The sequence below is a fragment of the Dermacentor albipictus genome, chromosome 6 (assembly GCF_038994185.2).
Source record: "Dermacentor albipictus isolate Rhodes 1998 colony chromosome 6, USDA_Dalb.pri_finalv2, whole genome shotgun sequence".
Lineage (NCBI taxonomy): Eukaryota > Metazoa > Arthropoda > Arachnida > Ixodida > Ixodidae > Dermacentor > Dermacentor albipictus.
Window position 1 is genome coordinate 55,272,833 of NC_091826.1, and position 25,911 is coordinate 55,298,743.

A 25,911-nucleotide genomic window follows, 5' to 3' on the forward strand; every position below is an offset into this window, starting at 1 on the left:
CCGCCTACTTCGCCGTCTGCAGCGAGTATTGGAACGCGCGACCAATGCGAGTTTTACGAGGTGATGCGCTATGGGAGCACACATTATTCCTGCGCTACAATGACTACCCTATAGCTGCTCTAATCTTTAACCAAATATCTGCTTGTAAGTCGTAACGAAGCCCATTTTCTGTGCCGATAACTTTGTCAAAACGACGATGTACTGCGTGTGGAAATGATGAATATACGTTTGGTATGTGCACCACAAAGCAACATGTTCGTACTGTCTCTTAGAGCGCTCGTGAAACCTGGAACAAGGCGAAGAAGGGCTGTAGGACACGTACCTCCTACTACAATTTTGCGTTTACTGAAAAAAAAAGAAAAACTAATGTACAGCTGACTGCAAAATTTTACAGACCTCAGAATCTGACAAAAACGTCACCATCTTCACCGCCTTAAAACGCAACCTGGTATTCGGATTTCGTAACTATGCAAGTATAAGCCTGCAACATATTCTTGCATGGCTTTACTCGATATGGTCGCAGACTGCTCGGAATTCCAACGTTTTCTCAGTTCCATCGGTAGGCTCACTTGGCGGTTGACTATACATATACAAAATACAAACAGTGTGCGCATGCGCACACTTTTTGTACATTGGCTAACAGTTTTTCATTTCTTGTTACCATTCGACTAGATGGGCATGATGCGGGATTTAGCGGTGCTATCGCCGATACACGAAATGCACGTACTAATACTACGAGGATGCTATGACTGTTTTGCAACGTGGAATTGTCTGATCACAACCCACCGTGGTGGCTCAGTGGCTATGTTGTTAGGCTGCTGAGCACGAGGTCGCGGGATCGAATCCCGGCCACGGCGCCGCATTTCGATGGGGGCGAAATGCGAAAACACCCGTGTACTTAGATTTAGGTGCACGTTAAGGAACCCCAGGTGGTCGCAATTTCCGGAGTCCTCCACTACGGCGTGCCGCATAATCAGAAAGAGGTTTTGGCACGTAAAACCCCATAATTTTATTTTTTTGTCTGATCACAGTGTACCTAAAGGTATATGTCAAGCAGTAAACAATTTGTACTGTCGGCAAATATTTTGCATCTCTGACATTTGATTTCCAAATACTCTAACAGAAAAAGCGCGACAGCTTGAGGAACACTTCAGGTTTAAAATAAGAACAGTGCGAGAAGCAAGCGCAAATGAAGAAAGATATACGCGTTTCTCTTATTGTGGTTCGCTTCTGCTTTTTGCGCTGCTTTTAATGTAAACGTTAGCTACCCCCGTGCTCAAGCTTCTACCCTTCAAAACACTTCACGTTCGGCAGCGTCACATCTGCCCCGTTTACGAATGATTCACGTAATGCGGGAAAAATGAATAGTTCAGATTGAATAGGCAAACTAATATCGTAATACTACCCCCCGGCTGCAAAAGCGCCGTCACGGTGCTGTTAAATATCCAAGGCACGTGGAGAGTTGTAGGGCTTGAGTCGGGCGACGTGGACAATGTCACTGGTTGTCACAGCAGAGGACGTAGTGGTCGTGGCGAGAACGATTTCGTAGGTGACATCTGTCACTTGGCGAAGCACGCGATATGGGCCCGTGTAGCAGCAAAGCAGTTTTTCACAAAGGCCAACTTTACGCGATGGAGACCAAAGCAACACGAGGGTGCCGGGCACAAAATTGACATCACGGTGACAGAGATCGTAGCACTGCTTTTGTTTGTCTTGAGAGACTTGTAGACGAGCGCGCGCAAGTTGGCGAGCATGGTCAGCATGGGCGATAGCATCACGGGCATAAGCGCTAGTTGATGCTGTGGTGGACGGAAGCACAGTGTCCAGTGGTAGCGTCGGTTCACGGCCATACATTAGGTAAAAAGGAGAAAAGCCAGCATTGTCGAGACGGGAAGAGGTATACGCAAAGGTGATCTAAGGTAGAGCCTGGTCCCAGTCACGGTGGTCGTCTGAAACGTATTTGGATAGCATGTCTGTAAGGGTGCGGTTCAAACGCTCAGTGAGGCCGTTAGTTTGAGGGTGGTAGGAGGTGGTAAGCTTATGCTGTATTGAGCAGGCACGCATGATGTCGTCAATGACTTTGGCTAAGAACCTATGGCCATGGTCTGTTAGCAATTGACGCGGAGCACCATGAAATAAAATGATATCATGCAGGAGGAAGTCCGCAACATCAGTTGCGCAACTGGTCGGAAAAGCGCGGGTTACGGCATAGCGGGTCGCGTAGTCCGCCGCGACTGCAACCCACTTGGTTCCTGATGTATATTCCGGAAATGGGCCGAGAAGGTCTAAGCCGACACGATGGAAGGGCTCGGCAGGGATGTCGAGCGGCTGCAGGTAACCAGCGGGGAGCTGGGAAGGCTTCTTGCGTCGTTGGCAAAGTTCACAGGCGGCGACGTAACGTCGTACGGAACGGGCAAGGCCCGGCCAGAAAAAACGGCGACGTACACGGTCATAGGTTGGAGATACGCCGAAGTGTCCTGCCGTTGGTGCGTCGTGAAGCTCTTCTAAAACAGTTGAGCGGAGGTGTTTAGGTATGACAAGTAGGAACTCAGAGCCGTCCGGATGAAGGTTACGATGGTACAGAGTACCGTCGCGGAGGACGAAGAGGCGCAGTGTGGCGTCGGCCGGAGAGTGTTCAAAACGGTCGATGAGTGCTCTGATGTAGGCGTCACGACGTTTCTCGTAGGCGAAATGAAGCAGCTGCGACACAGAGAATACGCAAGCAGCACTGGTAATATTGGAGGAGTCAGGGTCGTCAACAGGGTAACGCGACAAGCAGTCAGCGTCTTGGTTCAGGCGGCCAGACTTGTACACCACGGAATATGAAAATTCTTGTAGCCTCAAAGCCCATCGACCAAGCCGGCCTGTAGGATCTCTTAGCGATGAGAGCCAGCAGAGAGCATGATAGTCAGTGACTACGGAAAAAGGGCGACCGTAAAGGTAAGGACGGAACTTCGATACCACCCAGACTACAGCAAGGCATTTTCGTTCCGTAATGGAGTAGTTGCGCTCCGGTGGTGTGAGGAGGTGGCTCGCATAAGCAATAACGCGATCCTGGCCACGCTGACGCTGGGCTAAGATGGCACCTACGCCATGACCGCTGGCATCTGTACGCAATTCTGTAGGGGCATCAGGGTCGAAGTGGGCGAGAATGGATGGTGAGGAGAGAAGAGTAACGAGACGAGAGAAGGCGGCGGCTTCTGCAGTACCCCATGAGAATTGTACGCCTTTCTTCAAAAGATTAGTGAGGGGTGTAGCAATTGCCGCAAAATCTTGAATAAAACGACGAAAGTACGAGCATAGCCCTACAAAGCTTCGAACGTCGGCGGCTGTCTTCAGAAACGGAAAGTCTTGGACAGCGCGAGTTTTGTCAGGATCAGGCTGTACTCCGAAAGCGTCAACGAGGTGGCCCAGAACAGTAATTTGACGGCGGCCGAAACGGCATTTGGACGAGTTAAGTTGCAGCTTCGCCTTTCGAAATACATCAAGTATAGCTGTGAGACGCTCAAGGTGAGTGTCGAACGTGGGTGAGAAGACGATGACGTCGTCGAGGTAGCAGAGACATGTGGACCATTTGAAACCTTGGAGCAAGGAGTCCATCATACGCTCAAATGTGGCAGGGGCGTTGCATAATCCATACGGCATTACTTTAAATTGATATAGGCCATCAGGTGTGATGAAGGTGGTTTTTTCTCTGTCCATATGGTCAACGGCAATCTGCCAGTATCCAGAACTAAGATCAATAGAAGAGAAATAGTTGGAACCGTGGAGGCAGTCAAGGGCGTCGTCTATACGTGGGAGCGGGTAGACGTCCTTCTTTGTAATGTTGTTCAGATGACGGTAGTCTACACAGAAGCGCCACGTGCCATCCTTCTTCTTAACCAACACTACAGGTGACGCCCAGGGACTCGAAGAAGGTTCAATGATGTTTTTGTTTAGCATTTTGTTCACTTCGCTTTGAATAACTTGGCATTCCGACGCAGAAACTTGGTACGGTCGTCGGTGAATAGGAGCAGCATCGCCAGTAAGAATCCGATGCTTGACCGCGAGTGTCTGGCCTAAAGGGCGATCGTCGAAGTCGAAAATATCTCTGTAGGCCGATAATACTCGATAAAGGTCTTCAGCCTGCGCAGAAGACAGGTCTGTCGCAACCATTTTCTGTATCTTGGGATCGGCGGCCGAGGCTGGCACGAGAGGCCTGCTAAGCTCGCAAGAAGGATCGGTTGATAAATTTGCCACGTGATGGTCGCCGAGACCATCAACGTTGGCTAAGCAAATACCTTGTGGTCGAATTTTCTTCGCCAATCCAAAGTTAAAGATAGGCATGAAAGTGCGGTTCGCAGTGATAGTAAGTATACTGTGAGGCACGGTAACGTCATACTGTAGTGGAATGTCGCGCAGAGGAGTGACGAGGTACTCGCCATCAGGGACTGGTGGGGAAGACAAGAGTTCAATATAGGCTATTGATTTTGGCGGCAGGCAAATAAAGCCAGTGGGGCGTAGGCAGCCCTGGGGTGCGTCAGAAGGTTCTGCGAGAACCGGTAACTCAAGGCGAAGGGTACTGGAAGAGCAGTCAATAAGAGCAGAATGCGCGGTGAGAAAATCGAGGCCGAGCATGAGGTCTTGGGGGCAATGAGCAATCACGGTGAAGAGGACAGGAGTGTGGCGGCTGGCGATGCTAACACGTGCCGTACACATGCCGATGATAGGCACAGTACCACCACCCGCAACGCGGACGACGCGTGCCGACGCTGGGGTGAGGAGCTTGTTCAGGCGTCGTCGGAAGGCAGCACTCATAGTAGAAAGATGTGCCCCTGTGTCGATGAGTGCCGTGACAGGACATCCATCAACGTCAACGTCAAGAAGGTTATGGTTCGTGTTTAACGTGAGCAGAGGATTTGAGGGCAGTGTCGACAACGCAGCTTCACCTCCAGAATCTGCAGTGCCTCGTTTTGCGGCTGGGCCCGGGAGGTGATAGGCGGCGAAGAGAAGCGGCGGGGTTGGGGCGAACGGGACAGACGGCGTCGAGGTGAGGGCGAGCGGCTGTAGCGAATGTTCGGAGCAGGAGCATCAGCCGCAGTGGGTTCACGGCTGGTGGCATAGGGAACAGAAGGTCCAAAGGTGCGGGAGTAAGTGGCGGCGTATGTCCGAGGAGGCGGAGGTCATCGGTTGCGGCAGTGACGAGCGACGTGGCCGATGCGACAGCAGTGAAAGCAGATTGGTCTGTCATCAGGGGTACGCCAATCGGACGGGTTGCGGCTAGATGTGGCGGAAAAGGACTGTCGGGGACGAGGAGGGCCGGTGGAGAACTGGGGAACGCTGGGTTGAGATGTTGAACACACGGAGTTCAGAAACATGTTCTCAAATTCTGGTCGGACTACGGCCTGAATCATGGCAATCGTGGCTGCTGGTGGATCGGGAGGCATCGTGGAGAAAGCTGGCGAACAGGCGACCTGAAGCTCGCGGCGAACAATACGGGTGACGTCGTCACAGGTGGTGGCCTGACGCGATCGACCCTCACATGTCGACGTAGCAGCGGTGTTGGGTAGCCGCGTGATGTGGTGTGTGATACGACGGCTCTTGGCTTGTTCAAGGCGACGGCATTCTTTAATGATGGCGTCGATTGTTGAGACATTGCCGAAAACAAGCAAATTGAAAGTGTCGTCAGCGATGCCTTTTAGGACATGTAACACTTTATCTGATTCAGACTTAGCATCGTCAACTTTGCGGCATAGAGCCAAGACGTCGAAGATGAAGGAAACGTACGGCTCTGTAGATGCCTGAACGCGAGACGCAAGAGCCTTTCTCGCGGCAACCTTGCGGCCAAAGGGGTCGCCGAACAGTTCCAGTAGCTTTTCGTTCAAAGAGTCCCAACTGCTGATCTCTTCGTCATGCGTCTGGTACCACACGCGTGGGGTGCCGCCAAGGTAAAAGATGACATTGGCGAGCATAATGGTTGGGTCCCACTTGTTATTAGCGCTGGCATGTTGATATAGCTTGAGCCATTCGTCAAAGTCCTCTCCCTCCAGGCCAGAAAACACCAAGGTCCCGATGTTGGGCAACCGTGACGACGGGAGCAGTCGGACCAGCCGAAGCCGTGGTATACTCGAGTAACTCCTAAATATACGGCATGTTTCTCTTGGTGGTATTTATTTCACCGTCGTTTTGTCTCGAACAAAGACCGGTCTTCAATGAGAACGGTTTGACTTGCTCCTGATTAATTTTGACCATTTTACACTCAATTTTTCGCAAGTTGTTTTAATCTAAGCTATAAATGCAACAGGTGTCATGGAAGAGGTTATGTCCTTCTTCTGTCGTCCTTTTCTCCCCTTACTTGAAGCCGCTCCTTCGCGCATAAACTATTTGAGCAAACATTTCTTTTTGCGTCGGCATGGAACATATAATTTGGTATGTACAGCTAGTAAGAAATTATCGTGAAATAAATTGTATCAGTCAGCTCTTTATGAGCGTCGCGGAGTTGCGTAAGCCAATAACACGCTGTCTCATTAACACGTAACATTCAAGGGCGTGCCAAACGCGCAACCAATGTAATTTACGATGATGTAGCCAGGGATATCAAGCTGCGTCAATGCCGACTTGTACGGTCTGGTCCACCCGAAAGGATCACGTGGTTATCCTTCAAAGAAATTTCCAAGCAAAAATTTTCACAGGCCTCATTCCTGCGTTTGTGTTTGTATGCGCTGCTGTCCCTGAGCGAAGCATGATAGGATCGGAGATGCAGACCCGTGCAACGTGCGCAACATACGTACAAATTACCGCGCAAACGTATGAATAGTACGACATCTAGGAATGAAAATTTTTCATCTCACAGGCAGTCTTGCATTTGTATTGGCATCGGCATGCCATCGCTCGCTCTTTTCGTTTTCTATGACGTATTCTGAACGCGTCCGCAGCGATAAAGTTCAGCCTATAGTGGCGTCATCGCTGAAAACGTCCTAGGAGAATGCGTAAACTGCTAAAAATGCATTGAGATTTCGTCTGTAATATTGCGTGATCGCTTTTTTTCAAGACGGGCTGGAAATATTTTGAACTAAAAGACTTTTGCTGCTTGCGGACTGCTTTAAAGGGGGCACTTCTGTAATTCCAGGATGACGCATAAATAAGAAGCGCTAGTCAGACACTGGCAAATTTTCCATGAGTCTCTGTAACCGCTTGTTTGAGAACAAGTCGTCATTCGCAACAGCTATTTGGCTCCAATTACGCTATGGTTGTATGGCCAGTTGTACCAGAGACTCGAATAGCGTTGCTATGTATAAGCATACCCCCAAATTTCAGTTGGGCCAACCCTAATTATAGGTTTTGCCATACATGTTCTATGGAGCCCTATGTATGCCTATGCGTAACTCTGAAAAATCTGATCATACGGGTATTCGCTCTGATCGTTTTTTTTAAACAGCGAAGCTGTGGATGGCTGGGGCATTTCCGTCATACGCGAAAAACCCGTGAACTAGCTCGTTACGGCCCCTCGGCACAAGCCGCGCGAACTTCCCTGGGCTCACGCGTTCGTCGTGGTCGTCTCCTTCCACAGTGGCTCCGTTGCCGCTCATTGCTTAAGGGGGTATGAGTCATTCATTGGCAAGAGGAAACTATGATCACAATCAGCATCAGCATGCTCACAAACTGTCCTGCTCCAGCAATGGCCCGAGCATCGTTGTCTTCTTCCACAGCCTGGTCGTTTGCGCCCCTTTCGGCTCAACCGCTCGAACGAGCTTGGGCCTGTATGGTCGCGCGTTCGTCATCGTCTTCCAGAGCTGGCTCGGCCACCGCGCATCAGTTAAGCTTATAATTCCTCTTCTGTGGTGTCAATAGGAATGCCGCGCTGAATTTTATTTCTGTCTGCAGTGTTGAGTGATTTTTTGATATGGTGTCAGTCTAGTGAGCTCTTTTGTGTCCTGAGGGGTCTGGTCGATAAGGTCTCGGGCCTTGAAGTGGGCGAGCTTGATGCCCTCCAAGGAAACGTGAGGGGGCGTCCGCACTATTTTAACACTTCTTTCTGGCAGCTTGGCTGTTAGTATGCGTTGAGCCGTTGGCGCCCTGCCCGATGTAAAACTCCAGCACATGTCTTGAGAGTCAGTTATGATGACTGTTGCCGTAGTGCGTATTAGGGCTAATGCCACGGCTTGTTCCTCTGCTTCCTGTTTTGCTGCATCTGGTATGATGGCACTGACGAGGAGATCCGTCTTTGTGGTCCCCATGACGGCTCTGACTCTTCTGCCATGGTATGCTCTCATTTCGGATCTGTGTATACCACCTCTTGGAGGGACCCGGAAGTGCTGCTCAGGGCCTTAACGCTATCTTCGCACCGCCCTTGGTGATGGCCCGGGTGCATATATTTCGGTAAGGCATGGGTCATGACGTGACGTCACCAGTCTTCTCGAAGCTGTCTGGACGGTTTAGCATCTGTAGGGGAGTTCAACTTGATTTGTTTAAGAACTTTCTGTTCTGTCTCTGTCATAACCGGGCGCACTCCAAGACTGCAGAGGAAACCCTCTATTAGGTGATACGAGAATGTGTGTTCATACCTATCGTCACGGTGGCCACCGATCAGGACAATAAATATGTTCGTACCTTTCTTCAAATTTAGATGTTGTCTCTGTGTCATGGGTTAAGCAGCTTCGCTGTTCGTCCATCATCACAGAGTGGAATGGCTATTGATTTTTGTGACATTATTCGTGATCACTGAAGTACTGTATTCTACCGCTAAAATGTCTTAACTTCGGAAACTACGGATTTCATCTGCATATACAAGGTGCTACTCTTTTCGCGTGGCGGACAGAGTTTGATGGGGTAATCTCCAAAGAATGCTTACGCATTCATATATAAATTCAGGGGTTTGATGTGTCAGAACCATGATACATATATATACATGTACATATACGATACATATTGGTGCATCCTGTGAATGTTATACGAGCGTTCTTGTATTTCGCCTCCATTGAAACGTGGCCACCACCATCCGGCAACATATAATATTCAAACAAACATAACTTGAACTCATCGTGAACTTCATAAAAAAAACACATATTCGTTATCTAGGCCTCCGCTGAAAAATAGTTATTTCCGAGGCCTCTGTGCCTAAATATTAGTAACGAGTCGAGACATGCTTACTTTGTGTTCCCTTTAACCAATGATGATAATGTAGACGTATCCAGGAACAAAGTGACAGTGCACATAGTGAGCTGTATACGTAAGACGTGCAGCGCAGGATCAAGGTTGGAAAACCAAGCTTCAAGACAAAGACTTGTGAACGTATCTACGATGTCGTCCACATAAAACACAAGGAAAAAAAAGCATGCCTGAGCTTCGCCTTCAAGAGTGGAACGCGATGGCATTAAAAGATACCTGACTGCTTCTCACGTTTTCTTATGTAGTCGCGAGGTTTACACGCAAACGCCAAAGGAGAATGCCATGCACGAAGGCGAGCTTTCTGGTAGAAACGCGGCCACTTGCGAGGGCCGATCGCGAAGGTAACGCACAGCCGCACACAAAAAAAGAAAAAAGAAAGTCATGTTGTTTTGAGGTTCGTGTTATTGCCTTGCACTTTTAATATTTAATTCTAAGACGATTTACCATAGAAGTCATGCGCTGTGGGAGTTTTTTTTCATGTTTGTGGTCTATCATTCTGAAAATTCTGAGGAATAATTTTGTCAAGAATTTAAGACAAGGTATGAGCAACTTTAGTGATGGAATAATATAACAATATAACCCACAGATGTAATAGATATTTATATAATATAATAATAATAAATAAGAATAAAATATAATAATAATAATAATAATATTAATATTAATAATAATATAAATAATATAACCCTTGTTGCATGTCATTCAACAAGACGCGTCTTATACATATGCCTAAAAAAATGCGGAAGTTTTCGTTCACGCATAACTCAGCCGAAACGGACACCGGATTTTCTGCAACACCGTGCCCTTAACGTTGTCGCTTTGATACAGATAACAAAACCGGGGCAGTGATAGCCAGCCACATATCCCATTTATTCAGTATTTGAGAAAATGCGTAAGAAATATCTTAAACACAGGACAGGTGCTCGATTTATGTAGATCATATGAATATATGACATGAGCAAATAAATATGCATGTTATTATAAAAATTGTACTAGTTTTTTAACAAGAAGAGGCAGGCGATTAACCGTAATGGCAGAAATGAACCCTGTCATCCGAAGAGTTTACTGATTCGCTTACTTTATATATATATATAGATACTTTCATGTCGTATTAAATTTTAAGCCTCAGTGGTAAAGGCGACTCCCAGTAAATCACCTAAAGGGACACTAAAGCCGAATATTAAGCCAAGCTAAAGTGATATATTAATGCTAGAGAGACTCAGAGGTGTCAATATTGTCGTGAATAGGACTTTAAATATAGAGAATTTGAGGTAACTGCAGGACATGATTAGAGACTTCCGCCCGGACATTCAAGTACTCTTCCGGGGGCGAAAGCACTCCTCAGGTAAATTCTGCCACGAGTACTCTACCACTCGTTGCAAAAACATCGTTGTGTTGTATAAAAAGAGAAAATGAAATGCTACTTCTCCAGTTCTATTATTACTCTCCACAAACAACGCGGTCGGTCGAAAGGTTTCGTTTTCGCTCGACTCTGCTCCGCCCATGCTTTGCGTTTCAGTAGTTTCGTTTTTGCGTAGAAGTTCTGCGCTGTCTTTGTTGACTCGCGAAACTCGCACAAACTGCAAGTGGCAGAGAATTCAACTTCCATGTGATGTAGCGGCATGCCCATACGGTCTACACCACTTGACCAAAAAGGAGCTGCAGCGGCGAATCCACCGCTCTGTCTTGGCTTGGTACCGCCGTTTGTCGGGCGCCGTTTTACTCACCGACGGCAGCAGAAGGCACTGATGGTGTATGCAACGTCACCACTCACCAGGTTTTGCAGCGGCAAATTTGAATTTCTTAAAAACTATTCAGACTCTTGAGATGCAATTTTCTCGTAAACTAAATCTTTCCTGGGCGCGAAAGAAACGTTGCGAGGGTCCTGGAATGGTATTTAAACAGTCCACGTCGACTTAGTAATTGCCTTAAGTGTCCATTTAATGATCCCATTTCGTTTACAGTTAGGACATTTCAAACGCAGTTGAGGAAACCTTAAGTATAATGCTTACATTATCTTTGATAACTCGAATGAGCAGACGGATCGGATGGTTTTAGGGACGCTGAAGCCTCTAATGAAAAATGGGAGTAATTTGTGCCAACATTGTCTTTACGCATGAGTACATAGTTGAGCTTGCGTTTTAAGTGTGCTTTGTCCTGAATACCGAAATTTTCCGCTCGGTTTGTTGCATAAATTATACATAAATACACATAAATACATAAATTGTCATGACTCTTCGCTATTTAGATCTTCAAGCTCGCACTCTGTCCAGACGATCAAGATGGCTTGGAACTTGTGTCGGCGGCACTGTCACTGTGGCCTTGGCTGTGCTGGAAGGTTTTCCTGCAAATGAGGGGTAGAAAATGCAAAAAAAAACGCAAAATATTTCCGCATGCATGTTGTCCACAAGTTGTGAGCGTAAATTGAGGGCAAATAAAGCATACTGCTCCACCAACAATTGCGAAGGCGAAATACTTTGCCCCAACTTAGGAACGCTCACAGCTGTCGTGCTTTCAGAAGACTCATCCTTCACCGATATACATATGCGCCGTAAAATGCTATTTCATCACAACGACAGTAGTTATTTCGCGCCGCAAGTCACAGAAACGACAACCTTAAGCCTAGCGCATTACTTTTTTTTTTTTCCGTGAGAGGCCGTTCTGTCTAAACACGACAGAAAACATAGATGTTGCAGGAATGTATCAGGCTCACTTCAGAAGTTCGTCGCCGTATTTTGGGCTCAATCGCGTGTTTTGAGTAGGTAACGACAACATCATTTTTAGACCGAAGCTCTCTGCGGCTATGGTTCCGTGAAATGTTCATGTGTGCGCGGAAATCTGCATCATGAGCAATGGCTTGTGTGCTGCTGCTCGCACGTTCGTAGTCGCCTTCTTCCACCGCTGGCTCGTTGGCGTCCCTAGGCGTAACCGCACGAACGCGCTTGTGTCACAACTCACGCGTTCGTCGTCGTCTTCTTCGTCCACAGCTTTACTCGCGGACAACTTCCTGTGCCAATGAATGGAAAGCTACGGGCGCTTGGCTGCTGCACATGTGTTACGGCACCAAGTAGTCCGCCAGCCTTTGACAATGCTTTTCGTTGCTCGGAACAGACGCTGAATCGTCGACGCAGCTTCACGTGCGACGGTTTCGCATTTTCCCAGACACGGAAGGGAAAAGCCGCAAAATAAGTGAACCTTTGGCTTGAGTGGTGTCTTTTATCTTATTTAACTGCTGCTAATAAAGTGTTTTTTTCTCTTCCCTAGCTTAAACGAACGTGGATGAAAACACGGGACTCTTTTCAGAAGCGCTCTCACTTGTGCGGGCTTTGGCACCGCAGCTTTACCTTCATTGCCACAGAAAGCAGTACGCGAGTATAGCTCCGGTGGCGCTCATTAGGCCAGCGTTCCCATATTGCCTCTCCCTCTGCGAATGCGATAACGTCACTGGTCCACTTCCTGTCGGTGTGGTGGTCTCAGACTCAAATCTTTTGTCTCAGTATATCGCGAAAGGAAAATACTAATGTATATAACGAATGTATACCACGAATGAACGTGAATGTACAGGGTGTCTAGTGGAAATGGCTAGTAAGAACTTACTGTGAAAGATCTTGTATCAGTGATATTTTTTTAGAGCCACGGGAAGTTACGTAAGCGGTACGTTAACATGTAACATTCAGTGACGTGCGAAACGTGCAAACAATGTAATTACGATGAATTGGCTAGGGATATCAAGCTGTGTCAACGCCGACTTGTATGGTCTGGTTCACCCAAAAGGATCACGTGGTTATACTTCAAAAAAAAAAATTCCGAGGGAAAGTTTTCAGAAGCCCTACCTCTGCGTCTGTCTTTGTATGCCTTGCAGTGCTGAGCGAAGCGTGATGCGATTGCAGATGCAAACCCGTGCAACGGGCGCAACTTATGTACAAGGTACCAAGCAAACGTATAAATAGTACGACATCTAGGAAAGATATGTTTACATCTCACATGCTGCTTGCGTTTGTATTCTCACTCGGCATGTCACCGCGCTCTGTTCGTTTTCGATGACGTATTCTGAACGCGCCCGCAGCGGTAAAGTTCAACCTGTAGTGGCATAATCGCTGAAAATGTCCTATAGGAAAATGCGTAAACTGTTTGAAATGCATTGAGCTTTCACCTGCAATATTGCGTGATCGCTTTTTTTCAAGACGTGCTTGAAATATTTTGAACTAAAAGAATTTTGCTGCTTGCGGATGGTTTTGAAGGGGGCACATCTGTAATTCCGAGATGACGCACAAATAAGAAGTGCTCAGAAACTGGCAAATTTTCCTTGAGTGACTGTGACCATTCCGTTCGAGAAAATCTCGTCATTCGCAACAGCTATTTGGCTCCAATTGTACGCAGTGAACCGCACCCGGTGAATTTCAGACTCAAATAGCGTTGCTATGTATAAGCATACCCAGAGCCCTATGTATCCTTATGGCTATGCGTAACTCTGAATAATCTGGTCATACGGGTATTCTCTCCGATAACTTTTCTTAAACAGCGAAGCTGGGTATGGCTAGGGCATTTCCGTCATACGCGAAAAACCCGCGAAGTAGTTCGTTGCGGCCCCTCGGCACAAACCGCGCGAACTTGCTCGTGCTCACGCGTTCGTCGTCGTCGTCAACTTGCACTCGGTTCGGACGTGGATCAAGATGGCTTGGAACTAGCGTCGGCGGCACTGTCACTGGGCTCTTTGCTGTGCTGGAAGATTTTCCTGCAAATAAAGCGTAGCAAACGTAAAAAAAAGAAAATGAAAATAATTTCCCGATCCATGTTGGCTACAAGGTTGTGAGCGTAAGTTGAGGAGCAATGAAGGCGTACTGCTCCACCAACAATTGCCAAAGCGCAGTTATAACGGTGAAATATTGGGCCCCAACTTGGGAACACTCATAGCTAATGTGATTTCAGAAGGCTTTCGCATCACCCATACACATAACCACAGTACAATCCTAGTTCATCACAGCGACAGTAGTTCTTCCGCGCCTCAAGTCACAGAAACTTCAAACTTAAGCTTGGCGTTATTTCTTATTTTGCGTGAAAGGCCATTCGGTTTACAGACAGAAAATATAGCTGTTGCAGCAAGGTGTCAACCTTACTTCAGATGTTCTTTGTCGTATTTTGGGCTCAATCGCGTGTTTCCGGTGGGTAACGACAGCATAATTTTTAGATCGAAACTGTTTATCGCCATGGTTCCGTGAAATTTTCATGTGTGCGAGGAAAACTGCATCATCAGCAATGGCTTGTGCCACTTCTCTCTCGCTCGTTCGTCGTCGTCTTCTTCCACAGCTATACTGGCGGACAACTTTCTGTGCCAATGAAGGGAATGCTACGGGTGCGTGGCTGCTGCTCATGTGTTACTGCGCCAAGAAATCCGCCAACGTTTGGCAGTGCTTTTCGTTGCTCGGAACAGACGCTGAATCGTCGACGTAGCTTCACGTGCGACGGTTTCGCGTGTGCCCAGACGTGGAAGGGAAATAACTGTTGTTAATAACGTGTTTATGTTTTCTCTTCCCAACTTAATCTAACGTGCATGAGAACACGGGACTCTGTTCAGAAGCGCCCTCACTTGTGCGCGCTTTGTCACCGTAGCTTTACCTTCATTGTCACAGAAAGTTGTCAGCTTGTATCGTTCCGGTGGCGCTCATCATGCCAGCGTTCCCACACTGCCCCTCCCTCTGCGAAGGCGATGACGTCACTGGTCCACTGCCAGTCGGTGCGGCGATTTCAGTGTCAAATTATTTGCCTCAATATATCATGAAAGGAAAACACGAATGTATATAACGAATGTATACCACGAATGAAACGAATGTGCAGGGTGTACCAGCGAACTTTAGCCGGAGTTTAAATATACACACATGACATGTAGCTGAAAAAAAACAAAGGTAATGTCGTTTGCCGTCGCTCGGAGATATTCAAACGGCTCTTTTTCATTCTGCTTAATTCGACAAATAGTCCTTGATTAATGAATCAACTTCTCACGTACTTTAATTAGATGAAAAGCGTCAATAAGAACATTGTAAAGCGACATGGATAACTCCCGATAGAGCTTTCTGTTGCTCAATACGTGCTACGTAAAAGTCTTTTTCCGAGCATGAAAGAAGCCCGCGAATACACGCAAAGTGCCTCGAGCGGCCAGTAACGCGACGATTTTGCATGCATTTGTGGGTTTCTTTCCAACTTGGAAACACATCATGTAGCACGTATTGAGAAAAAGAAGGCTTTATCGGGAGTTTTTCATGCCGCTCTACAGTTCCCTCATTGACAATTTTCAACGAATTATAATATTCTAGATGTTGAATAATTCATTAGGACTAATTGTCTAATTAGGCGGGATGAAAAAAAAATTTGGTTTGAGCATCTCCAAGCGATGGCTAACAACATTATATTTGGTATGGCCATCGATGTGGCATTTGCATATTTTTAAATTCTGGCTCGTTAGCTGGGACAGCCTTTACAAACATAAAAGCGTCTGCGTACTTTTCGTCACGATGACCACCGATCAAGACAATAAATACGTTCGTACCTTTCTTAAAAATTCTTTGTCTTCTATTTGTCGTGTGCTACAGGGCTTCGTTGGTCATCACCTTCACAGAGTGGAATGGTTCATGATTTTTTTCGTTCATTTTGTCTCCCACCTCTCCTTTCTGTCAAGTCGAGATAGCTGTAGTTGAAATGGCCGGCGATATTTAGGCGTCTGTAAATTGTAACAGCATGTAAAATCTCCGAATCGAACAAACTTAAATTTTTTCCTTTTACACTTTGTCATTCGTGAGGCGAGGGGTAAACAGGGAAGCATACTTTCAGATTGTAGGTAGCAATTCAATCAGATATGACGTAGCTCTGAAACTTTAGTCGGCAAATGAAGAGAAGAAAAAAAAAACAGAACGACCACTTGAATTAAACTTACAGCCATACTTGTGGGGTTTCTAGCGGTTTCCAAGGGTTCCGGCTGGATTTGAGTTTCTCTTCAAAACACGTCATTGTTTCGTTGGAAAGCGCGCAGACGACTTCGTGCGGTGTGCTGTATACGACAGTATGAACTTTGCACGCAGATTGCAACAAAATTTTACTGGGACTTCAAATCAAGCAAGGAGAGCTGCTCAGAGGTCATGCCTTTCATTTTCAAAGGATGGGCAGAAGCACAGTAGATAATCTATAGTCTCCTCGACACCGCAGGCCATGCACTCGGCGCTATCAGCCATTTCAGTCAAACACGTCAAGCATTGCATAGGTGAACGCGATGCCCAAGCGTAAGCGGCACAGCGTTGTTTCTTCATTTCGCGAAAGCTCAGGCAACAGCCGTAGTTGCATAGATGGGTCGAGGGAATGCAATCGATCTCGGCTGAATTCGGGTCTATGCCACTTCGCCAATGTCATACGGCGCTCTAGCTTGCTTAAGTGAACGGGCTGCTTCAGTTCGCGATAAAAGTACAGAAACAAGTGTTACTCCTTCGTGTGTTTTCCTAGCAGCTTCGTCGGCGAAGTCTTTCCCGCAGATAGCTAGTGAGAACTTAGTGTCAATGAAATTGTATAAGTGAGCGCTTTTTAGAGCCCCGGGAAGTTGTGCAAGCCAATAAACACACTGCCTCATTAACACGTAACATTCATTGACGTGCCAAACGCCCAACCAATGTAAAATAATTTAGCTAGGGATGTCAAGCTGCGTCAATGCCAACTTGTACGGTCTTGTGCACCTGAAGGGATCACGTGGTTATCCTTCAAAAAAAATTGCAAGAGGACATTTTGACAAGCCCTACTACGGCGTCTGTTTTTGTATGCCTTGCTTTGCCTCAGCGATGCGTGATGCGATCGCAGATGCAAACCCGTGTAATGTGCGCAACTTACGTACAAAGTACCAAGCAAACGTATAAATAGTACATCTAGGAATGTGATGTTTACATCCAACAGGCAGGCTTGCATTTGTATCGGTACTCGGCATGCCAGTGCGCGCTCTGTTGGTTTTCGATGACGTATTCTGAACGCATGCGCAGTGATAAAGTTCATCCTATACCGGCTCCATCACTGAAAGGGTTCTAGGAGAATGCGTAAACTGCTAGAAATGCATTGAGATTTTACCTGTAATATTGCGTGCTCGCTGTGTTTGAAGACGTGCTAGGAATATGTTGAACTAAAGGACTTTTGTTGCTTGCGGACTGTTTTAAAGTGGGCACTTCTGTAATCCGGGGATTCAGACAAAAAAGAGGCGATAGTCAGAAACTCCCAAATTTTCCTTGAGGGACTGTCATCGCTCTGTTCCACAACAAGTAGTCATTCGCAAGAGCTCTTTGGCTCCAATCGCACTGCCCATGGACGTTGCCGCCTACGAGAGACTCCAATAGCGTTTCTATGCATAAGCAAACCCCCAAATTTCAGTTAAGCCCCTGCTACTATAGGAATCGCAAGACATACTTGAGAAAAGCACGCATTACATATCATAGCGTCTACGCACCTACGAAAAACACGACGTGGCTATCATTAGGCGTATAGGTAAGCGTGGCTACGTCTTGTGGGTAGACAGCGTTCCCGTCGACCTTCCCAGTGTCCTATTCGGCCGGCTTCTTATTTGGACAGGAAAGTAGACTGCGTCGTTTTCTATTTCAACGCTGCCTTAGCGAAGCCGTGTTCTTTGACCATTTTCGTGGGAATTTGAACGTGGCTTAAAATGGCCGCTCTCCGTTTTGACGCCTACTTTGCCGTCGGCAGCGAGTATTGGAACACGCGGCCAATGCGAGTTTTACGACGTGATGCGCTATGGGAGCACACATTATTCCTGCGCTACAATGAATAACCTATAGCTGCTCTAATCTTTAACCAAATATCTGTTTTTAAGTTGTAACGAAGCCAATTTTCTATGCAAGATAACTCTGCCAAAACGACGATGTACTACTGTATGTGGAAATGATGAATATACGTTTGGTCCGTACACCACAAAGCAACACGTTCGTACAGTGTTTTAGAGTGCTCCTGGAATGTGGAACAAGGTGAAGAACGGCTGTGGGATACGTACCCCAACTACGACTTTGCGTTTACTGGAAAAAACAGAAATGTACAGCTGACGGCAAACGTTTACAGACCTTGGAAGCTCACAAAAACGTCAACATCTTCACCGCTTTAAAACGCAACCTGGTATTCAGATTTCGTAAATGTGCGGTTACATATAGCCTGCAACATATTCTTCCATGGCTGTACTCGATATGGTCGCTGAGCGTTCGGAATTCCAACGTTTTCTCACTTCCATCGGTACGTTCACTTGGCGGTTGACTATACATAACCAACATACGAAGGGTGCGTGCATGCGCACACTCTTTGTATGTTGGTTAACATTTCTTTTCATTTATTTTTAACATTTGTCTAGATGGGCATGATGCGGGATTTAGCCGTTCTATCGCCTGTACACTCAATGCACGTGCTAGTACTACGAGGAGGCTGTGACTGTTTTTCAACATAGAATTGTCAGTTCGCAGCGTAGATAAAGGTATATGTCGAGCAGTAAACATTTTGTACTGTCCGCCAATATTTCGGATCTCTTGCATTTGATTTAGAAATACTCTAACAGAAAAAGTGCGACAGGATGAGGAACACTCCAGGTTCAAAATAAGAAGATCTCGAGAACAAGCGCAAATGAAGAAAGACACACGCCTTTCTCTTAGGGTGGATCGGTCCTGCTTCTTGCGCGGTTTTTAATTTAAAGGTTAGCTACACCCGTACCAAAGCTTCTTCACTTCAACACAATTCACGTTTGGCAGCATCACAGTTGTTCCGTTTACGAATAATTCACGTTATGCGAGAAAAGTAATCGTTCAGATTCAATAGGCAAACATCGTGAATATTTTTATTGGCATCCCTTTAGGTGACGGGGTGGTGACAAATAGCCAACTCGTCTGTCTGAGCTGACCAGGTATTGATCAAGCGTAGAATTGTAGGATTCCGCCTATCTCTCCTTAATGTTTTCTTCCTTCATAAAATCCTCTATATATATATTGAGCGGTTACCTATGCCAGTAAAGACTATGCTTGTAACAACGTCTTCGCCGCTTTTCCACCTCGAATACTCTAAATGCACCTTGCTTTATCGGATGCTGACCATTCTTTGATTCTATCTGCTTTGAATCTCGGCGCTTCTTGCAGTTGGTGGTTCCCCACGTGTAGTTTTGGTTTGAATAAATATGTCTCATTCGGAAGTCTGAATATCTTTGAATCTCATTGCGATATGCCGAATAGTTTCCATGCTTTGTATGCAGGTACACATGCCTCATCCTGTTACAAATGTGCTATCCGGTCTGTTTTTGTTGCCAGGCAACTACATAGGGCCTCAAACAAGCCAGTGCTCTTTGTCTTACTGTACCAATTTTTCTTCCTGATTTCTTTCTTAACGCATTTGTAAAGAATAATAATCTTTCGCGTTTCAATCATTTCCGTCTAATTTATTTCCGTCTAATTCATTTCCGTCTCTCTCACTTCCTTTTTGTCGACTTGGGGCTTTCTATTTCCAATATATATTACATTGTTCTTAGTCGCCAATTTTCTTGATCTCAGCACTATGCAGCCTATGCAGTCACCGCACCACAAGTTGTTCGAGGCACCCTTGATATTCTTGCATTCGAATGGCCTATTAGAGCAACTACAGTTCTCATAGACATTCTCCGTCCCCTGTTTTTATTTTTGTGTACCTCTGCTTAATCTCCCCAATATTCTTTCCGTATTTCAATTGGCGTTGCTCTTGGAGCCAGCGCAGGGTTGCAAATCATAGTCTGCTCCGGTTAACCTCCCTGCTTTTCACACTCCGTTTCTCCCCCCACCGTCTCTCACTTCTTTCTCTCTCTCTCTCCACCGTTCCGATTTCACGCTTTCGAGGCGCAGATATTTACACAGGTTAACCGCCTGCTTCTTTTGATCGACGCTTCCGAATCAAAAGCTTCACACATTTTAACTGAAGGCGCCCTCTTTCAGTAACTCTGCCACGCAATGTGATGCGGTCACCTTGCTGCTGCCGGGCAATTGCGATAATTAGGATCGGTCGTTCTCGTGATCCCTCCTCCGCTTTCGCTTTGCGGTTGGACATGCGAGTCGCAACCACTGCGACGCGTCGTCTGCAGTTAGCTGCGTCGCCTGAGACGCCAGCTTGCCTTGCGCTACTCATCCCGCCAAGCGTTCTGATAGAGGTTTTCAGCGTAACGCTAACACCTTCGCTATCGCTCGTCAATGCGTCACCGTCGGTGTAATTAACTGCCAATCACTTCTCGTTCGGTCGATCATAACGGCGAACACCAATCGCGACTCGCTGGCGCAGCTGTCCGAAATTCCAGTGCGACGCGAACAAGCGTTGCGTGACGCTGTCCTTCTTGATCGACGTCTCGTACAACGTGAGCGGCGTGCTGAAGCCGAAGAAGATCGAGACCTCGTCCGGCTGCGTCTGCGCCTGGCCTCACCTGGTCCAGCCACCGGCGAGTGCGGGCACTGGAATGGCTCCGAGGGGAGACGACCCGGGCTACTATCTCGTACCATGACTTCGCAGGCTCCCCCAATAAATTCCGCTTTCGGTGGCTTTGCGTGGCAACACTGCTGTGTGTGTGTGTGTGTATGTGTCTGTGTGTGCGTGCGCGCGCGCTCCTGCCTGTGACTCCACACGCGTGCCCTAGCGGCGTCGTGATGACGGCACACCTCGCCTTAGGTCGGCAACATTAACGAAACTCACTCGAACACGTTCGTCAAGTAAAAGTTCATGCGTTAGCGTTACGAGTGTCAAAGTGAAAAAAAATATATATATGTTTGTTAAGTGCGGGAAGCCGGTCACCTGGTAGAAGGAGCGAGGGGAAGAGACAGTTTAGAAAACATGCATGCGCATATGTGTTTATACGCTGTGTACGTGCGTAGTTTATAAAGAAGACCTGTTTACTTGCACGGCTTTTTTCAAACACACGAAGGCGGCGCAACGGCGGAAACTTACCTAAGTAGACATGGCTTTCTCGTGTGTTTGCTGCTGTCCAATGTACCTGTATACCGGACCTACCGAGCATTGTTTCTATAACATATATATATATATATATATATATATATATATATATATATATATATATATATATATATATATATATATATATATATGTATATATATATGTATATATATATATATATATATATATATATATATATGTATGAAGCGGTCTGCGCTGGACGCATGAAAGAAGACGAAGGAAGGTGCTAGGGGAGAAGTGAGAAGGAAGAAGTTGGAATAAAATGGCGGACGACACCCGTCTCACTTAGATGATGTCATTTCTTTTGCCGTTCTAGTTAGGAACGCTACATTTTGGCGCAGACGACAGTTTTCGAAGACCAGCGATGCGGGTGACGTTTTTCGTCGACCAGGCGTCATCAGAGTCTGTTGTGTTCACCCGATACCAAGTGCACGGTGAGCCAGCGACGGACCTTCCTCTTGAAGTTAGTTCTACCGCGCTGATCAACGTGGTACTGCAACAAGCTGCAATCAGCCGCCAAGCCCTCGTGCAAACAGGATCGGTGACAGTGAATCTACAACTGCAGACACTGAGCGAACTCGTTCTGGAACCCATACGACGTGGCGCCCTCAAAGAGGAAACGCCTGCCGGGAAGGTGAGCCTAGACTTGAGTGTTATGGAACTGCAAAGGAACATTATACAACAGATCGAAATAATGAGAACTTTCGTCCAAGCGCTTAGTCGAGAGCAGTCAGCACGAAGTATTGTTGAACCAGATGTTTTTGAAGGAAAATCGCAAAATGCACACTACTGGCTGTGTTTTTTCGAGTACGCCTGTGACAAGAATCTGTGGCACTCCGACGACACAAAGATTTTGCATATGCGCCGCTATTTGGGCGGTATAGCCAGAAAATGGTATGACGTGCAACTCATGGATTATGGAACAACATGTTGGGAACTGTGGAAAAGCAACTTTTTAGGGGCTTTCGAAGGCAACGCAGTAGAAAGATGGGATGCGGCACTGCGGTTCAGTTATACAAGTGGCTCTCTGCTTGAGTACTGTCTTGAGAAGCGTCGCCTGTTGTATTCTGCAGAACCGAAGCTGTCGTCTTCTGCTGTTGTAGCTTTGATAACGCAAGGGTTGTGTATCGAGATCCGTTGTCATGTCCAGCTCAAAGGTCCAAGAACGTTTGATGACCTTCTGAACTTTCTACAGACCTCAGTGCCAAGAATTACATCGAGAAGACAGCCAGATGGTAGAACAGAGCAACTTGATTCCAATCTAGAGTCGTTGCCGTCAACTGAATGTGAACACAGCTTCATAAACAAATCTCTGGGAAGCGTAAATCATGACTGTGAGGATGGTGAAGAACCAATTACCGCAGTTCACGGCAACCTACTTCCACATAATCTGTCTACCGTGCATCACAAGCCCCAGAAAAAGAGCTTCAGTGAGACAGTATATTTGGTGTCGTCAAGCTTATTGTATGCCCCCATTAAGGTAGATGGCATTGAAGTGAAGGCTCTCGTTGACAGTGGAGCTTCGGTATCTATTATCAGCAAGACTCGAGTGGATGCCAGTCGTCTGCACGCTGGTAGAACATTGCGTGTCCAAGCCTACGATGGGTCAGTGACCATGCATAGCGAATGGGTAACCCTGGCTATTGAATTTCAAGGAAATGCTATTACCAGTGACGTATTGGCCATTCCCAATGTCACCTACGATTTTCTTTTGTCCCGTCCAGACATGAAAAAACTTAAGATGAACCTCTATTGGGATGACAAGGTAATGGCCGAAGACACGATAAGAACAGAAGACCCTGGTGAAGAACCTAGTGTATCAAGGCTAATTTTTCACCACGAAGACATCAAGACTAAGTACCCAGAGCTTATATGCATACGAAGCTACCCTCCAGCAATGAAATCCCATGTCGTTCCTTTCGAGCTCGCAGATAAAACAGTGGTTCGTAGAACCCCCTATAATATGTCCAGAGATAAAAAGGTGTGGCTGAAAAAGGAGTTGCAAGAAATGTTAGACGCAGGTATCATCCGGCCTTCTGTATCCCCATTTGCTTCTCCTATCACTATTGCACCTAAAGAAGACGGGACATTCCGCCTCTGCACAGACTACCGGGCTCTCAATCGTCAAACTGAATTGATACCTTATCCAATGCCGAGAATCGACGACATCATTGACGAAACCGGTGGTTGCCATTGGTTTTCACGAATAGATCTCTGCAAGGGCTTTTGGCAGATTCCACTAAGTGAAGAAACGAAGAAGTACACCGCGTTCATAACCCCATTTGACTTGTTTGAGTACAACCGCCTACCATTTGGTTGGAAAAACTCCCCTGCGTGGTTTCAGAAGATTATGACGGACATTCTGAAACGTTACCTGGGCACATTTTGCAATGTGTACATCGACGACATCATCATCTACTCAAAGACAAAGGACGAACACCGTAGTCATCTTTCAAAAGTTCTTCATGCCCTCAGTCTTGCCCAACTCAAAGTCAACTTCAAGAAAAGTGCGTTCTTTCAAGATACCGTAGTATTTCTTGGCAGGGTGTTTGATGGACAGACTAAAAGCACCAAGCAAGAATCGGTAGAGAGAATCTCCAAGCTGGTAAAGCCTTATGATGTGCACTCCCTGCGCGTTTTCCTTGGCCTTGCAGGACACTTCCGGGCGTTTATCAAAGACTACGCACTGAGAACAAAGTGCCTCACACGTTTAACTCAGAAAGACGTGCCTTTTCATTGGGACGAGAAGTGCGAAGCTGTCTATCGTGAGCTTGTAAAACTAATATCGTCGGACCCCATCTTGCGAATACCGGATTTTTCTTTGCCTTTCGTGCTGAACACGGACGCATCACATTATGCTACCGGTGCAGTTCTATACCAGAAGCCATCCAAACAAGCTGATCAAACCAAACACTACGTCGTGGGGTACTACAGCTATACCCTGAAACCCGCCGAAATCAATTACTGTACCACAGAAAAGGAAGCTCTGGCCGTCTTAAAAGCTGTGCAGTACTTTCGTACTTACCTGGAAGGTGCCAAATTCATACTTTTCACGGACCATCAAGCATTGACTCAACTTCTGAGCATGGCCCAGCCAAGAGGCCGCATTGCTAGATGGGTGAACTATCTGCAACAATTTGATTTCGTAATTTCGCACCGTCCTGGCCCACTCCTCACTGACGCTGACGCACTATCAAGATTACTTGTACAGGAATCAAGCAATAATCCAGATACAATCAATCATATTAAGCTATGGGAAGGTACAGAAGAGCTCCAGTTTATCAATGGAAGGTATCACGTACCACCAACTATGATTCCAAGGATTCTTCATCTATACCACGACACCCCTGAATCGGGTGGACATGATGGCTTCTGGCGCACTTATAAGAAATTGCTCATGAGATTCACATGGCCGGGCATGAAAAACGACATCAGCCATTACATCCGCACATGCCACCTCTGCCAGGTGAACAAAGTTAAATTCAAGCAATCGACAGACGTTATGACAAACCCAGAATATTCAAGCATCCCGTTCGAAGTAATTCATTTGGACTTCGCGGAGCTCAAAAAGAAGGGGGAAGGAGTCAAGCGAACGCAAGCTTTCTTGCTCTCCATAGATGAATGCACACGGACGATTGCGGCTAAAGCTGGCAAAGAAGACGCAAACAGCGTAATAGACCTCCTCAAAGCTGAGTGTTTTAAACACACAAAGACGCTCGTCTGCGACAACGGGCCGGCTTTTCGGAGTGCCAAATTATCAAAGTGGGCCCAGGAGCACGGCATCATGATAAAGTATTCTTCTCCATACCACCCGGCAGCAAACGGCCTAGCGGAACGTGCCATACGAGACATCAAACAGTATCTGAAGATGTATCCAGACTTTGCCGGTGGCTGGAAGTGCTGTCTCGAGGCCGCTGTGAAGCATCACAACAGATCATACACCACGAGTTTAGGCTGCAGCCCTCATTTTGTAACTTCAGGTACAGCGCCCATACTTCCTGCAGATCTTGAGCTAGGTCTCCTAGAGAACCTCGAACTTGCGGAAGTAAGGAAAACTGTCAAAGAACAGGAGATCTACAAGCGCCGCATGAAGCGAAACTTTGATAAAAGGCACAGTAGCGAGATACCGGACATACAGCCTGGAGACTGTGTCCTTGTAAGGAAAGGAGCTGTGCCCTCAAATTCAAAATATTGCGGACCATTTCAAGTTATTAAGACTGCATGCCAGCATGGAATATTGAAGAATGTCTGGTACGCCGGAGCCTCGGGCCAAACGGAGTGCGCCGCTATTGGAAACGTATTCAAGTATTACCCCAGGAGGTGTAATTAAAAGAAATCCGGAAGAGTGAAGCGGTCTGCGCTGGACGCATGAAAGAAGACGAAGGAAGGTGCTAGGGGAGAAGTGAGAAGGAAGAAGTTGGAATAAAATGGCGGACGACACCCGTCTCACTTAGATGATGTCATTTCTGTTGCCGTTCTAGTTAGGAACGCTACAATGTATATATATAAACGAGATGAGAGGGGGTTAACTGAGGGTTCCGATTTGTATTAGTCACATCATAAGAAGCCAATAAACACTGCAAGGGAGTTAGTGTATGTTGGCTTAGTATGATATATATATATATATATATATATATATATATATATATATATATATATATATATATATATATATATATATATATATATATATATATATATATATATAGTGCAGGTGACGGACCAGACAAGCGTCAGCTACCCTTCGTTGCTCCTTGACAAGTCAGGCT

The 25,911-nt window shown here is 46.5% G+C and overlaps 2 long non-coding RNA genes across 2 annotated transcripts in view; one reads left to right on the top strand and one right to left on the bottom strand.

Moving 5' to 3' along the window:
- Positions 1-25,911, top strand: part of LOC135907807 (uncharacterized) — a 265,994-nt gene that overhangs the window by 212,217 nt on the left and 27,866 nt on the right. The window lies entirely within an intron of this gene.
- LOC135907822 (uncharacterized) overlaps positions 11,018-25,911 on the bottom strand; it is a 30,696-nt gene continuing 15,802 nt past the window's right edge. Inside the window, exons 3-4 of the long non-coding RNA XR_010566127.1 lie at positions 13,773-13,882; positions 11,018-11,491 (exon numbers count right to left, since the gene is read on the bottom strand). This is a non-coding gene — a long non-coding RNA (uncharacterized lncRNA). The remainder of the gene's footprint in view (positions 11,492-13,772; positions 13,883-25,911) is intronic.